Source organism: Xenopus laevis, chromosome 2S (assembly GCF_017654675.1).
Source record: "Xenopus laevis strain J_2021 chromosome 2S, Xenopus_laevis_v10.1, whole genome shotgun sequence".
In the NCBI taxonomy this organism is placed as follows: domain Eukaryota; kingdom Metazoa; phylum Chordata; class Amphibia; order Anura; family Pipidae; genus Xenopus; species Xenopus laevis.
Window position 1 is genome coordinate 45893163 of NC_054374.1, and position 18808 is coordinate 45911970.

Consider the following 18808-nt stretch of genomic DNA (forward strand, 5'->3'; position numbering starts at 1 on the left):
CTTTATTTAGGAAAGGTGCCAAGTTAGCATTCTTTTATACAAAGGAAGCAAAATATCATGTTGTGTATAACCATCCCCTGAGTGTGAGGGTGTGTCATAATCAGCAAAGCCCAAGCAGGAAGCTTACAGCAAGAACTAGTGTTCCAGAGGTAAGGAAATACCAAGGGTAACCCCCTCCCAAAAGACCAATAGACCTCCATTATATTACTAGGTGTCTTCACAGCATAAGATCATGGGGCATTAGCAGGTCTCTGCATCATAAGACTTAATGAAACTATATAATCTGTGTGCCTTATGCCATAGAATGAAATATGTCCTGTTTTGGGGATTCCAAAAATTATCAAAAGGGCACTGGTAAACACACATACACCTGCAAACACAAAAATTCACAAACATAGCCCTCTGTAGGAAACAATTTCTCTGGTTATAAATAATAATGTTCATTTACAGTACCAACCCAAATGTGCACATGATCAGCAACCCACAGCAACAAATCAGGAATTTGTCATGTTTGGGCAGCTTCCAGAAAAGAAAAAAATGGACTACTTGCCATGGTCCAGGCGCAAATGAGGGATATTAGGGGCATATTTATAAGACAATAAAATGACAAATAAATGGTGTCATTTAGGCATAAAATATTTCTAAAACCCTAGTCCTTCATGAGAGTTAACACTGTCCTTCATGATCATATAGATATTTAGACATAGTCCATTACAAAGTGCATTTATATAGATGCTTATTTTGTTATTATGTCAGAATTGGGACAAATTTTGGCATGAAATGTTAAAGGGGTGGTTCACCCTTATGTTAACTTTTAGGGGCACATTTACTTAGTTCGAGTGAAGGATTAGAATAAAAAATACTTCGAATTTCGAAGTATTTTTTTGGCTACTTCGACCATCGAATTGGCTACTTCGACTTTCGACTACGACTTTTAATTGAACGATTCGAAGTACAAATCGTTAACTATTCGACCATTCAATAGTCGAAGTACTGTCTCTTTAAAAAAAATTTGTTATTGCTACTTTTTATTAATCATATTTCTGTTCAGACCCTCTCCTATTCATATTCCAATCTCTTATTCAAATCACTGCCTGGTTGCTAGAGTAATTTGGACCCTTGCAACCAGATTGCTGAAATTGCAATCTGGAGAACTGCTGAATAAATAGCTAAATAACTCAAACACCACAAAGAATAAAACATGAAAACCAATTGCAAATTGTTTCAGAATATCACTCTCTACACACATAAGAACTTAATTCAAAGGTTAAACCCCCATTTAAGTGTCAAGCAATGGCTTCCGTAGCCAGTTTTATCAATATGCAATATTGTATTCCTGTGTTAAAGTGGAAATATCAATTGTATTCATCATGAATGATAATCATGCCCCTTGTGATCTGTACAGTATGTCCCTATATTTGAAGGATAATTCTTGTCCCTATTAGTATGCTCTGCTCAACCTTTGATCCATGATTAACTCTTTCTGTACAGAAACCCCAGCTCCAAGCTAAAGACAAATGCAGTGATCTAACTAGAAATTATTAGGCCCCACAGCAAATACATTTTAGGGCCCCCAAAGCATCCAGAGGCTGACATGTTTTACCAATATATATTGAAATGGATTATTGATTAGGGCCTCATGGGCCCCCCTACAGCCAAAGGATCTGCTTCCTCTTTAATTATGATCCTGCATGGGAGAAATGTCCCCATGTGCCATGGCCATGAAGAAAACTATATATTGATATTATTGAAATTGCTCCTTCATTAGGACCTCATGGGGCCCCCTGTACCTCCTGTGTTCCCTGTGCAGCCTCAGGGTCTGCTTCCTCTGTAGTTAGGATAAAAGTATTGCACTGTAACAAGGGGTAACTGGTAGTAAAACTCTGTATGGAGCTCTGTGCCAAGCAGCCAGTATGTGAATAATAATAAAAATAGCAGCTGAATAATAATGCAGTTGCTTCTCTGACTGAGTCCAGCAATAGGAGAGATACCCAGATATAGAATTCTCAGGGAGTCTCTGTATTGCTATGCAGCTGCTGCACAGGGCTCCAAGTCAATAATGCTAATGCTGTTCTATTACATGGTTAACAGCTTTTTTATTTGTGCTCAGCTGTCTCATGAAGTAAGTAGCATTACAGAATCAAACAATTAAATGTAGTAGGAGGTTCTCAATGAGGGATCCGCCTTGTCAGTAAATGAAATATGTGAACCCAGGCAGCAGACTCCCTCTGAATTCTCTATGGATGATACAGACATAACAGAGCAGTGCTGTGTGAGTGCACATGTATCAGCTATAAACTGGAGCCAGTGGAGACCCCTGTGTGTATGTGTCTGTGCTGCTGCGGGTGGAGTTGCATAGAGAGCCAAGAGTGGAGCAGCGCAAAGAGAGGAGGATGCAGTGTGGGAAATGAATAAGGCAATAGGAGAAGATGCAAACTTGTGTCACAAAGCGATTTCCATCATCCAAGAGCTGTGCGAGACGCAGGGGGCTGCCTTGGAGCGGGGAACTTGCAGGGACTTTCTGCTGCCGCTGCTGCTACCGGAGCACAACCTGCGCATAACCAATCCAGGTAAAGGGGCGCGCAATCCCGATCTCAGGGGGGTTATTTGGATACATTAGCAACTTGAGCACATGATTCTGCCACAGTAAGGGCTTTCAATCTCTACCTATTTTCCTTGCATCCCTCCAGCTTTGCCTGCCTGCCCCTGTAGTGCTAAGCGCCTTAAATGCGCAGCGCTATAACTTGTAATTCACTAAACCGATTGCCCGGCACGCAAGTACTGCGCTTCTATTAAAGAGAAATGGGCAATCGCTGTGCATCAAACAAATAGAAATAACCCATTAATGTTTAACGAACCGGCGACACCATCCCAAACCATTCAACCAACTCACTCGATGTTATTATCGACAGTCGAGCCAGATTCGCCTGTTACTAAATGAAGGTCTTTTATTGTATTAACACATCGCGTGCCAGAATGACATCCCATCACTTGTCCTTTTCCCCATGCAAACAGTTATTCAGTATCAAGTGGTGTTATACATATATCTATGGGGCAGATTTATCAAAGGTCGAGGGAAATTTTCGAATGAAAAAAATTCGAATTTCAAGCTATTTTTTGTGTACTTCGACTAGGGAATAGTACAAATTCGATTGGAATTTTAAAAAAAAATTAGAAAATGAGAATATCGAAATTTATCATGTACTGTCTCTTTAAAAATTCGACGTCGACCATTTGCCATCTAAAACCTACCGAATTGCTGTTTTAGCCTATGGGGAACCTCCTTAGAACCCATTTGGAGTCAATTGGTGGACTTTGAAAAATCAAAGTTTTTTTGGGGAAACATGGCGAATCTAATTAAATCGGATGCGATATACCTTCGATTCTTACGATTCGAATTCGACCTATCCGATCGACCATTTCAGTTGGTCTTTTTGAATTCGCATTTGAAGTTTTTTCAATTTGAAATTCGACCCTTGATAAATATGCCCCTATATGTTTATACTGCGAGGCACACATATGATTAAGGGGCAGATTTATCAAGGATTGAATTGAAAATTCAAAGTAAAAAAATTCAGATTTCGAGCTATTTTTGTGTGCTTCGACTATCGATTAGGCCAAAATTAGATTTGAATTAAAAAAAATGTGATTATCAAAATTTATCATGTACTGTCTCTTTAAAACTTCGACCAGTCGCCATCTAAAAACTGCCGAATTGCTGTTTTAGCCTATAGGGGACCTCCTAGAACCTATATGGAGTCATTTGGTGGACTTTGAAAAATCAAAGTTTTTGGGGGCCAGTCCTTCAATTCGAATTGATCGAATGCGCTAAAACTTTGATTCGAATACAGCCTATTCACCACAAGTTAAAAACTTGGATTTTTTTTAATACATTTTGATTGGTCTTTTTTATTCAAAGTTATGAGAGTTAAAAAAAACTGCCATTACTTCAAAATTCGACCCTTGATAAATCTGCCCCTAAGTGATAATACAGTGCTTAATTATTTAAACTAATGTTTAATACCCTGATCCTTGCTGGAAAACTCTGACTCTTTACTGGGCTGAATATCCCACACAGTCAGTGAGCCCCCCACAGTTCAGTGGATGTATGGCTGTATTAAGGTGTGATGATAAGGAGAAGATCATTAGAAAGGCACAAGGATTGTGCAAAACTGAATAATAAAGGACCAAGTCAGGCTGGGCTTCTAGCATCATATCTGGAGTTCTGTTTTCGGGGTTTAGGGGAATCTGGCAATTTTGGAGCAAGTTTATTCACTTTCATTAATGTAACTGCTAAAATAGTGAATGTGTATTTATTGGTTGAGCAAATATAACACATCTTTACTTTTGAACTTCAGCACAAATAGATTTAGAACGGAGACACTGAAAACAGTTTGTGGTTTATGTTCAGGTGCAGTCATAAGTGGTTTGTAAAGATGTCATTTTCATGGAAACCTAAGCCTGGGTCAGTACAAATGGGCTTTATGCTGTCGAAACCAATTATAGACGGCCAGCCTCTCTTTCTCTCTATATGTTGTTGCTGAAGGGCCAGTTTGCCTTATTATTAACTTTTAGTATGAAAATGTGCACAGTAATATTCTGCTGCTACTACTCTTTCATGTTTTCATTTTGTTTGCAAACTATTTGCTTGTCTTTTTCTACTGGGCTGCTCCCAGACACTTCTGGTTGATCTTGTGCTTGTCTTTTTATGCCTGTCTCCAGCCTGAATTGCTAAATAAATTCTGATCCCCATAACAACAAAGGCAGATGAATCCCAATACAAAACGTGTATTGTTATTAATATGTAGCATCAATTATGTTTCTATGCAAACCATCTCTTTTTCATCCCCTGGTCTGCCATTTAAACTGCTACCTGGTTGCCATGGTCCATATGACCCTGTTAACAATTTAAATTCCAAACTGGAGAGCTGCAGGACAAATAGATGAACAGCATCATCTACTGAAAGTTAGTTTTAAATCCAACCTTGCCCTTTAGGGTAGGGACACACTGGGCGATTTGGGGAGATTTAGTCGCCTGGCGACTAATCGCCGCGACTTTCCACGACCAATCTTCCCCGAATGCCTCCCCTCGCTCTGCGCCTGGCTAAAATGAAAAATCGCCTGCGCTAATCACACGCGGCGATTCGTTTTCCGAAGTCGCCCGAAGTTTCCTCGTGAGGCAACTTCGGGCGATTTCGGAAAACGAATCGCCGTGTGTGATTAGCGCTGGCGACTTTTCATTTTATCCAGGCGCAGAGTGAGGGGAGGCATTCGGGGAGAAAAGTCGCTGCGATTAGTCGCCAGGCGACTAAATCTCCCCAAAACGCCCAGTGTGTCCCTACCCTTAAGCTAGAATTTTTTAGCATCCCATTGATGATTGGAAGGCTTTAGGCAAGAAGCTAAATGTTAAACATCTGTTGGTCTAAACAGTGGAAAAATTAGGTCCAAACTTAAAATGTTTTTAGGGTCACGTATACACTTTATTGTAATGTTAAGCCATACAAAATAAAGATCCATTTGTTTGTTGAGGTTATCCTGGGCCAATGATCTCATCTTAGCAGTCTGTACAGAATTTGATCGTTTGCACTCTGATATACTCTTTGCAAATCTACCAAATCAATATGGGGCTGATGTCCAGCCTGATATGTATTGGGCAAATTACAGTTACCCCTGCAAATAAACTGTCAAGTTGACCTGGCAGCTAATGCCAGCCCAGGTATGGCCACCTTTATAAATTGCTGATGCCTTGGTACATGATCATAGCAAAGAAATAATGAAGTGCAAATTATGGAAAGATTCCATATCTGAAAACCCCCAGGTCCCGAGCATTATGGATAACAGGACCCATACCTGTGCTTAAAATCCTACTTAGCACCCGACAACATACGTTTGGCCTTTGACCATTTTTGCTAAACCAGAAAATTTTAATTTGAAGATCTGATTGTTGCTATATGCTGCAATCCTGATAATGTTTCAGTAGCTTGGTAGTGAATATATTCATGCTGATACTGCCACAGTAAACAGCAAAGTGTCATGGAGCAGGCCCGGACTGGCAATCTGTGTCCAAGAATGTATTCTTACACAGTACATTGGTTCAAACAGATACACTGGGCTGATATGTAATGCACCTGAAGCATCTGGCTAATTTCTAAAGCATCTGGTTCCCTTTTATCAATCAAGGTTAACATGCAATCAGCCAGGAAGTCAAAGGCTAATAGATCATTTCTACCTTGTGCCTAAGTGTATTTTCTATACTGGGGTCATTTATCATTCAGTCACTGGAGCTGTAACTGACAGACACTAAACACTGTGACTGCCAGCAAAACATTTATGGAGTGTGAAACTCTGATCTGCCAGTTGCTTTATGTAGAACTGAATGTCTGATCAGTGACATACAAGTTACTGCAGTGCAAGACACTTCCACAGAAAGCAAGGGCAAATACTGACGATTCTTAGGTATTGTAATATGTCTTTCGCTCTCTGTTGTGCAGAGGGAAAACAATACATGTTTCTGGTGTTCCCCATGGGGGTATTTGTGACTATAAAGCAGAGGCTATTGGGAATTAGTCTTGGTGTTGCTGCAAGGTTAGCAACATGAGCCCTTGAATACAGTGAACGGAGGTAAAATTATATAGCGGTGGTTGTTAAAGGGGGTCCTTTTTCAACACTGGGCAAATTTGCCCATGGACAGTTACAGGGCAACTAATCAAACTGTTGCATTCATTGTTCTACTAGCAGCTGCCTGAAAAAAGAACTGAATGGTTGCTTTGGGTTGCTGCCCATAGGCAAATTTGCTCAGTGTCAATACATGAGCCCCAGTGTCTGCAAAATTGTTGATACGTAGCATTTGTTTGCAACACTTAGGGGCACATTTACTAAGCTCGAGTGAATGATTCAAAGTTTTTTTTTGGGTACTTCGACCATCGAATAGGCTACTTCGACCTTCAACTACGACTTCGATTCGAACAATTCGAAGTAAAAATCGTTTGACCATTCGATAGTCGAAGTACTGTCTCTTTAAAAAAAACTTTGACTACCTACTTCGCCTACTACCGAGCTACAATGTTAGCCTATGGGGACCTTCCCCATAAGTTTTCTAAGCTTTTTCTGATCTAAGGAAAATCCTTCGATCGATGGATTAAAATGGATTTTTCCTTCGATCGATTGATGGTAGGATTTGCGGTAAATCCTTCGACTTCGATATTCGAGGGACCTCGATGGTCGAATTTAAGGGTTAATTAACCCTTGATATTCGACCCTTAGTAAATGTGCCCCTTAAATCCAAAGGCTTAAATAGATGTATCTGTGTATGCACAAACTTGTTAATGGGCTCTTACGTTTAATGCTGAAGTAGAAAAGTCACATTATGGTATTTTTCAACCCAAATAACACTAAAGGCATGCAAAAGAAAAAAGCTTCAAATAACTACAGATCTGGCTGATTTTTACAGAGCCACTACTTCAAATAAAGAAGCAGAGTAAATAAATAACCAGCAAGTTCAGCATCTAGATCGAGGGGCATGAATACATTTTCAGCTATTCTGCTAATCTTAACAGTATGGGTTTCACATCAGCTTCTGGAATACATTTTTGGGGACAATGAGATGCTGGAATGTTTTGAGGATTGTTTTGGGATCCCTGGATACTGTGATTATAGGATACAATGTAGTCATACACACATTACACATTACATGTACATTCAGCAAGAGAAACTGGTGAAATGGTTAATGAACTTTAAAGCTTTTCCTTCAATCATGTTATAGCGCTAATAGAGCTAATAGAGCTAATTCATATTTGCTTATTGTCACAGAGTAGTAACTAACTAATATATCATATAAGATGATAGTTTATGTGGTCATGGTTATAGTACATTGGCCACAAATTGGTCACAGAGCATTAAAGAGTCCCCTTGTACTATGTTCTGCAGCAAGTAGTGGAGGTATGCCATTATACAGTAGATTTATCATACTGTATGTTATCATATGAGGAATGGAAACATGAATTAATTTGACTGGCTAAGAGGAAAAATATATGGCTATGAGCTTGAGTGGATGTGAATAGAAGTGGTGAAAGTGGGCATAGCGTATACATTTTTTGTGTGTGCGGAGTTCTACAATCCCACTCCCATAAGTCCCCAGAATTCACTTTGAAATTCTGGCAATTTAAAATAGATAGGGCTGCAAGCGTTTTTCAGCACTGTATTCATGCTGGGGGCAGCTTGCATGCAATTTTTCGCCCTGCTGTGCTCTAGCACTTATGTATGTATGCATAAACCCCAACTACATCTCAACTAAACCTCATTAAAATTATCCGCTGACAATAATCAAAATATCAGTTCTTCACAAGAGAATACGGAGAATACAGGATTTAAAACGGCACACAGGAATTATGGGTAATACTAAAGGGGGCAATTGCTTACCAGGTGCAGTTTTTAAAGTGCAATATTTGGAGGCAAATCAACATGCCTTGACAATGCAGAATTTTCTCTAGAATTCCAGTTTACTTGTGGAAACGTGGGAAATTGAGCTTTCTGCAATTGCACCCAATGCCTCAAAGTGCACACAATTGCACGTGCATGTTTTCATGCTAACCTTTTTGTAGTGTGGGTTCTGAGTCATTGCCGGTACATGGTATTAAAACACAATTAGCATGCAGGCAGCAAATGCCACCAAGGCCCGGGCCTAGGGCGGCAGGATTTAGGGGGAGGCTTGCTGCCCAACCACACCCATATTGGTTCAGAAAAAGTGGGGATGCACAGGAGATATGATAGTTTTTTAAATTTCTTGTGCACCAATCCCCATTGCTCCGGTCCCAATAACAAAAATTTGCCTGAATTAAGGGGAGGGGACAGGGGCAACAAATGGCAATGGGCCTAGGGGCTCCCACTATGTAAATCTGGACCTGTTAACATTTGATTCTTTTGGGGTTAATCTGGGGCACATATTTATGCAACTTGCTGTGTGTTGGTAGCTCCATGCACTATTTATCAGAAACTTCATGGAAGCATTGCTTAGCGCAACTAAAAAGAAGGAGTTTGTTTGGACACAAATACCTTTAAGGTATAAAATATACCACCAGACCAGCACTGGGTGAAGAGTTCATTTAAAAGGAGCTAATTAAGCAATTAAATCAAACTCTCTATCCTTGTTACCATTTGGTGTCCTTGAAAATAATTTGTTAACAGATTTTCTCCACTTTCCCTCACTTATATTAACTATAAGAGGTGTCTGTGAGACAAGGGTATTTTTTTTTTTTTTATATATATTATTATCGTTAAACTTTTGTTTATTTCTTTTTCACTGTTAAAAATTTTTTAATTTACTTATATTATCTTTTCACACTAATGTACAAATTAGCAGTGGTGTATATGTATATATAAAACAGATACACAGTCGCACAATTTAAGTGTTTTAATTTTGTCACACAGTGTTTGCACTATTATACACGTTTAATCACGCACAGTTAAAGGTGCATTTATATAAAATAGCAGAAAATACTGCACCATATTACGCATATCTGTTTTTGTTCCCCTTTTCCTTTGCTTTGTCAGGAAATACAGCGATTCTTCTTTACTTATATTTGAATTACAAATACCTTTAATCAGTGACATGAATGAGCACAACATTGCGCCCATTTTAGTGCAACAGCACTTGCAATTGGTATTGTAACTTACCCTTTATATATTTAAGATAGCGCCTTGTGGCTTTGGAACTTGCTTATGACAACCCAGATTCAAATGAAACTGCAGATCAACAGTTATTTCAGATTGTGTTTGAAGAAATAATTTTTTACATATGCAGCTTCTTCACTGCTTCACATTATGCAGAGTGAGATTAAAGGCTTTATGTTGTTGAAGTTGAAAATGATAATGAAATGAAAATGAATAGCTTGAAACACTTCTTGATTTTCCCTTAAAATTACACCATTTGTTTAAATGTGTTCTATTTTACTATTTCTTTGTTCATCTTAGTTTTATTAACATTAAAACCTTCAAACATATGCAAACTCAATGCCTAACATATTATCGCATTTTCACACACGTGCTAAACAACATTTAACCATGTGTGCAGAGCTACAAACATACACACACAGTGCTTTACCCAGAGCCGGAATTCGGGGTAGGCAAAAGAGGCACCTGCCCAGGGCACAATGATGTTCAAGGGTCTTCTGCCTACTCCTAGTCTAGATTCACCCCGCTCTTGCCTCCCTCCTCTGTCACTCTCCCCTTCCTACCTTCCTTCACCCATCCCCTTCGTTTCCCCTCCCTCACCCCCTCCCTCCCCTTTGTTGCACTCCCTTCCCTTCGTTGCCCTCCCCCTTCCGCACGTGTGCGCACATGGGGGCGGGGTTAGCCAACCAGGTCGCCTAGGGTGCCTGGTTTGCTCGGCCTGGCCCTGACTTCACCCATGATGTTTTTACAAAATGTGTCAAGAAACATTATTTTAACACGTGACACACAATTGTTGTTTGTGTCATAAAAAAAACACATACAAGCATAGGCCAGTGGCCCAATTAGATGCAGTTCTGCAGTTTTTTTTTACTAGCCAGGCAGCTTCTGATTGGTTCATGGGATTACTCCTCCACCGCCTAATTGTACCCATTCACTGGGGAGGGGTTGTATGTAAGGGGTAGTAGCGTAAGCATGGCCCAGAAGTGAGAGCTGGAGGTAAAAGTTCAGTGTGACATTTGTTAAGAAGGAAGGAAATGCAGTTGGGATAGTGTAAAATGATGAATGAATGGAAATGAAAAAGGGAAAAGCAAGAGAGAATGGTTGAATTGGAGTGAAGTGAGGTAACATAAAGAGAAAGGAAAAAAGAGAGAAAGGAAACATGGAATGGAGAAGAAATTTGGGACAACTGGAGATGGATAATGGTAAAAAAAGGAGAAATGGGAGTATGATCCACCTATTATTAACGTAAAACAATAGCTAGCAAAGGGTAGTCCTGAAAACAGTCAGTGGGTGGGGAAGGTGGAAGTGTGGTGTTTATACAAATGGCCTGTAGATGTCACTGTGCTCAGTCTTATCTGTGCATACTTACAGTCATCTTAAAAGTGAAAGTTACTGTGTGTAATGCCTGCATGCACCTGCTAATAAAGCACTGTTATACTTTACTCATCCTCCTCTACCCAAAACATAACAGGAAGCATATCCAAGATGTATCTAGTGTTCCAGTTCATGCAGGCTGGGCAATGTGGAAGTGTGTTTTGTACATTTAGACTTGGCATCAGCTGGTATACAGGGGGTTCATAGAAGGCACATATCTGATATTCTATAGTGGTATAACATTCATGTATCACTTGATGTTAATGCAGTGCACAAAGCCCATTTACTACACTGCTGTGCTTGCACAACTAGGTTAATGTAAGGCATAGGGTAGTGTTACTTTAAGGTGTGAGATTAATGCCATGTACAGAGTCCATTACCTATATACAGTATATATATATGGCATGTTAAGATATGACATTTACTGATTGCCTTTCCTTCAGTGGTATTCCTATAATGTCTGACATTATTCCCTATAATATATTGCTGGCCCTACAATGGGAATTCAAAATATCAAACTTGTGGGCTAGCTGTTGGTAAACTGGAGCAAAAAAGAGCAATAGTCACAGGGGCAGGAATCTAGTTTGTAGGAATATCAATTCACCATATAATCTGTGGTGTCGCACTGCTTACATGTGTATGTGTTTCATGTATATCGTAGCTCACTTATGCTTAAACTAATGTTACATATGTTACATTGTATATAAATGTAAAATATGAAGAAATATATATATATATATATATATATATATATATATATATATATATATAAATAATACACAAAAGCCATGAATATCTTGTAAATTATATCCTTATAAACGGTGAGTTCTGATGTCATCAGTTATAAACGGTGAATTCTGATGTCATTTCAGTCACATGACGCACTGAAATTTGTGTATTATAATAAATAAAGTACCCCCAGTTGTAAAATATGAGGATATTAGAAGTTACCTCGGAGTTCCATGACCTGTATAAAAACACTCGGCCTTCGGCCTCGTGTTTTTATATGGTCATGAAACTCCTCGGTAACTTATATTATCCTTATATTTTACAAGAGGGGGTACTTTATTCACTATATATATATATATATATATATATATATATATATATATATATATTATATATATATATATATATATATATATATATATATATATATATATATATAGAGTCATATGAAAAAGTTTGGGAACCCCTCTCAGCCTGTTTAATAATTTACTTCACTTTCAACAAAAAAGATAACAGTGGTATGTCTTTCATTTCGCAGGAAAATCTGAGTACTGGGGTGTTTTCTGAACGAAGATTTTTAGTGAAGCAGTATTCAGTTCTAAGAAATTAAATCAAATGTGAAAAACTGGCTGAGCAAAAATGTAATAATTTTGCTAATTTGAATGCAGGTAACTGCTCAATACTAATTACTGGCAACACCAAATTGTTGGATTAGATTGTTAAGCCTTGAACTTCAAAGGCAGGTGTGTCCAATCATAAGAAAAGGTATTTAAGGTGGCCAATTGGAAGTTGTGCTTCTGTTTGACTCTCCTCTGCAGAGTGACAGCATGGGATCCTCAAAGCAACTCTCAAAAGATCTGAAAACAAAGATTATTCAGTATCATGGTTTAAGGGAAGGCTACAAAAGCTATCTCAGAGATTTAAACTGTCAGTTTTAACTGTAAAGAATGTAATCAGGAAATGGAAGGCCACAGGCACAGTTGCTGTAAAACCCAGGTCTGGCAGGCCAAGAAAAATACAGGAGCGGCATATGCGGAGGATTGTGAGAATGGTTACAGACAACCCAAAGATCGCCTCCAAAGACCTGCTAGAACATCTTGCTGCAGATGGTGTATCCGTAAATCGTTCTTCAATTCAGCACAATTTGCACAAAGAACATCTGTATGGCAGGGTGATGAGAAAGAAGCCCTTTCTGCACTCACACCACAGAGTCGCTTGTTGTATGCAAAAGCTCATTTAGACAAGCCACAATCATTTTGGAACAAAGTGCTTTGGACTGATGAGACAAAAATGTAGTTACTGTATCTGGTCATAACAAAAAGGACTTTGCATGGCGGAAGAAGAACAATGCATTCCAAAAAAAACCTGCTACCTACTGTCAAATTTGGTGGAGGTTCCATCATGCTGTGGGGCTGTGTGGCTAGTTCAGGGACTGGGGCCCTTGTTAAAGTCAAGGGTCAGATGAATTCAACCCAGTATCAACTAATTCTTCAGGACAATGACCCTAAACACACTTCGAAATCCACAAAGGCATGTATGCAGAGGGAGAAGTACAATATTCTGGAACGGCCATCACAGTCCCCCGACTTGAATATCATGGAAAATCTATGGGATGATTTGAAGCAGGCTGTCCATGCTCAGCAGCCATCAAATTTACCTGAACTGGAGAGATTTTATATGGACGAGTGGTCAAAAATAACGCCATCCAGAATCCAGACACTCATCAAAGGCTATAGGAGGCATCTAGAGGCTGTTACATTTGCAAAAGGAGGCTCAACTAAGTATTGATGTAATATCTCTGTTGGGGTGCCCAAATTTATGCACCTGTGTAATTTTGTTATGATGCATATTGCATATTTTCTGTTAATCCAATAAACTTTATGTCACTACTGAAATACTACTGTTTCCATAAGGCATGTTATATATTAAAATAATTTGCTACTTTGAAAACTCAGCCAAAGAATTAAGACTGGTTCCCAAACTTTTTCACATGACTGTATATATATAAATATATATATATATATATATATATATATATATATATATATATATATATATATATAATATATATATATATATACTGTATATATACTGTATATATATTTATATATATATCTTCATTCGGTCACACTTACTTTTCATAGTATGTGGTTTACATTTACATATGGACAATGATGGACAATGTAACATATGTAACATTCGTTTAATTAATTCATTATTAATGTTCTTCTATACAGACGTATGCATCACTTTGTCACTTATCCTACTACCTAAAAACTTTTTAATGCTTGCATAGGGATGTATAATTCCTGTGTTCTTCTGCTTCCTTTTCGACAATAAAGAACAAAAAGGTTGAGTGAGCAGAAGAGGATGAATAATTAGTGTAGATCTTTGGTCCTTTTATCCCAGTCCCACACTGTACAGCAGGCAGATTGCATGGTGCTGTAACATTGTATAGGATAGGACAACAAGGGAGAGTTCCTGGAGCCTGCAGAACAGCAATAAAGGATTTTCAGGAGCTCAGTTGGAGGGAGAGGCAGGAGAGAGGTCAGGAAAGTCAATTACAAGTTTGGGTGCTCCTAGATTTTTCATACGAGGGTCCCATGAATGTATTCATTGGGGTTACATATAAACGAATCTTACTACCTTTTGCAAACTGCTGAGTGAAGCTGCAGAAGCATTTAATCTGACACTAGAGGGAAACACTAGATCACTCACTGGCTGTAAAAAGCACTTTCTGCTTTTTGTTTGTTGAAGTGTACTTTGCATGAAACATTATAAATACTGAACTCCTTTGCCATTGTTTGAAATACCTACTGATATAAAAATGTACACAACCACCTTTAGCCATATTGCTTCAATTTTGAGCTGTATAACAGACAGACATACCACTTCAGAAAAAAACAAATATTCTGGTTTTATTCATATGATGTACATGAAGGGGCAGATTTATCAAGGGTCAAGGTGAATTCAAGGGAATTTTCTAAGTAAAAAAATCCGAAGTAACTTTTTGGATACTTCGTCCATCGAATAGTATACTACGACTTTGAATTTACTCCGAATTGGATTCGAAGTAAAAATAGTTTGAATATTCGACCATTCGATAATCGAAGTACTGTCTTTTTAAAAAAACTTGACTTCAATACTTGCGATATTAAACCTGCCGAAGTTCTATGTTAGCCTATGGGGATCTTCTAGACCATTTTTCTAAGTCTTTACACATCAAAGTAAATCATTCGATCGTATGCTAAAATCGATCATTCGATGGCCAAATTCGGTGAAAAATCCTTGATAAATTTGCCCCGTAATGTTAATATGGCTACATGGAGGCTGAGATGCTATCATGGTTGAAATCTGCAGTGACGTAACTACCGGGGGAGCAGGGGGTCCGATTGGACCAGGGCCCGCACCCCCTCAGGGCTTCCCGGCAGCTTGCGCGCTACTGTGTTCTTGAGAAAATGCGGCCGTTTACGGCGTACGGAGGGGGGCGGACCCGGCTGCACATCCCGCACAATGGCCCACCCCCCTCGTTTCTGGAAATCTGCTTCAGTATTGTAATCCACAAAAACAAATTAGACATCAGGCAAGATTCTTAATAGGGGATGTAAAAAAAAAAAATAATGGGTATACGAATCAAGTCATTATGGTTGTATGCTTATCATACAAATATCCTGAAAATGATCTCCTTTTAAATGGTGCTTAGTGATCAGTTATAATTGTGACTCACTTAAATGTTTGTATTTTTATAAATAGTGTACCCCCTGTTGTAAAATATAAGGCTATTAGAAGTCACCTCTGAGTTTCACGACCTTTATAAAAATTCATCACTTTTAATATCCTTATATTTTAAAATGGGGCTTCTTTATTCACTGTATAATTATCTGGTCCAACAATAATAAAAATATGACGAAATTACATCAGCCATTATTGACATAGGAAAGGAATGGTGGTTCACCTATGTCAGTATAAGACGCTATAGGACATAGGCCAGTCTATAACATTGTTAGGTAACTATAACGACATGTATATAGACCTACAATGAATCAATCAATTGTGTATTAGATGACATTATTAGATATATGTATGAATTATGTGCACTCCACATTTACCTCTTACTTTGCTATACCCTTACTTATATATAATGTTTTCTTTTTTTGTTTTACTTCTATATATATCTTTTCCCTATGTCTTCTTTCACCTTTCATTTGTTCTCCCCACACCTGTTTCCCATTCTTTAGTACGTTCTCCCTTCTGCTTTGCCTTTGCCTCTATGTTTCTCTGTTCTTAATAATATTGCCTTTACCCTACAATAATGCTCCCCAACTCTTCCATTCTGTTGGTTGAAGCTTTGCTGAAATGATATACTTAACATGTATGCCCCTCCATTGCAAACTCTTTTATCACCTCTTTTATAGTTATGCCATCGGATGTGAGCACTTACTATTCTGCAGCATTAAATTGCAATGAGGTTGGATATGCTGGAGGAAAAACTCTGAACCCTTACCTTATACCAATATTTTGTTGGCTTAAGGAATGGAATACAGCAGATAAAAGTACTTGCAGCTGGCAGAGGAGACTGTTTCATAGAATTTCTGTAATTGATGCTGCTGGTCTGAGGCTCAGAATACTTATGCATCCAAAAGCCTTATTTCTTTTTCTTTCCCTGCTGGTACAATGGTACAATGTTATGTCATGTTCCACAAGCCCCCAGTTATTTCCCAGCTGTAGATGGTGGGATGCAGCTTGAACCTAGACTTTTGCAACTTCCTCACATTGCCTCCAGGACTTGCTGTCCATGCAAAGGCTTACTTTAACCCATAAACCTCCAATCTGCCCTGCTACTCTGGTCAACAGCCTGTCCAGTTTCTAATCTGCCCTACTGTGTCTGGTCAACAGCCTGTCCATCTATTTATCCCAAGCTCTTACTGATGGTACAGATTGTATACTTAACAAGACTGTATACTTAGCAAGTTAGCTTTACACTATTCTTTGGAAAATAAATCCAGTACAACATTACCCACTACACGGATTAACAATGGATCTTTGGGAGTAAAATGATAGAAGCAGCATTTTTTTCTTCTGTACGAATAAAAAATTCATTGCCTTGGCACCCATATTAATATGTTGATAAATTAGATGAGACAGCTCCAATTTAGGCATGTTTTTGCCATGAGCAACATTGCCTAATATATTCTTCCCATCTGCCTATGTATGCATTATTGTTTATTCACTGTACATTACATTACATCAGCCTGAATACAAAATTCAGATTCTTTTCAGTTATCCTAGATAATCCAGCAGATGTGAATTTCAACCACTATATATATATATATATATATATATATATATATATATATATATATATATATATATATATATATATATATATATATATATATATATATATATATATATATATATATATATATACTGCATACATCTTTATAGTTATTGGCATAGTGACACAATTTTGAAATTGTTGGTATGTTATGTCCAGGACCTGACAGTCTTTTAGACTCTAGAATGAGCTGAAACCACTTAGTTGAGGCATAGTTCAGTGTGCAAAAGTAGTCAGTCACTATAATTTTGCAAATAGAGTGTTTTAGGTGAAATTTGTCATCCCCATGATTTGTGGTCAACAAAGCAGAGTTTAAGAATATATTAAAAAATCAGCATTCCTTTAAAGAGATACTGTCATGGGAAAAAAAATTCAAAATGAATCAGTTAATAGTGCTGCTCCAGCAGAAATCTGCACTGAAATCCATTTCTCAAAAAAAAAAAACGATTTTTTTATATTCAGTTTTGAAATCTGACATGGGGCTAGAAATATTGTCAATTCCCCAGCTGCCCCAAGTCATGTGACTTGTGCTCTGATAAACTTCAGTCACTCTTTACTGCTGTACTGCAAGTTGGAGTGATATCACCCCCTCCCTTCCCCCCCCCAGCAGCCAAACAAATGGGAAGGTAACCAGATAACAGCTCCCTAACACAAGATATCAGCTGCCTGGTAGATCTAAGAACAACACTCAATAGTAAAAACCCATGTCCCACTGAGACACATTCAGTTACATTGAGAAAGAAAGACAGCAGCCTGCCAGAAAGCATTTCTCTCCTAAAGTGCATGCACAAGTAACATGACCAGGGGCAGCTGGGAAATTGACAAAATGTCTAGCCCCATGTCAGATTTTTAAAATTGAATATAAAAAAATCTGTTTGCTCTTTTGAGAAATGGATTTCAGTGCAGAATTCTGCTGGAGTAGCACTATTGACTGATGCGTTTTGAAAAAAACATGTTACCCCCTTTAAGGGGGTGGATTATGGCTTTTAGCAACCTTGCAGCTGTATAGGAACAACAATGCATAGATGATAACTGACCCCCAAAATCATATGACAGCTAACCCCAAAAATTACAAGTGCAAATATTTTTAAATATTAAATAGCAAGTTCACTAACAAAATATAGCTTTTATGTTCACATGGTTTGTGCTTAGCAAATCATTTTCCAATTAGGAGTGACAGTGGTATTCACTTTAGAAAAAAACACTTTTTTAACACAGAATTTTACACCACTTCACAAATTGAGAAACTAAATTTATCCTAATAACTTAGGACTACACCAAATCTCAGTTGGTGTGAGATGGCACTGAGACTCCCAACCCAAAGGGCACCCATCTACCACCAACCCCCAAACTTGCGCATGCATACTCCTGGGGTTGCGTGTGAATGGGGAGGGGTCAGGGGTTTGAGTGCTGAGCTGATGAGCAAGTGTTGGCTGTCGGGTTTGTGACCTCAATTTTCTTGAAAAAGGCACAATTCAAAAACTAAATAAAATAAATAAATAATGAAAACCATATGCATAGTTGCTAGGAATAAGACATTCTATAACATACTAGAAATTAACTTAAAGGTGCGCCACCCCTTTAACAGGGAAGGAAGATAAAAAATATTAGTTTTTTTCAGAAAAGTTGGAAACCCTAACTACATCGTATTACAGTTTATTAAGATGGGTGCAAAAAATCATGTAGTGCTTATCAAGG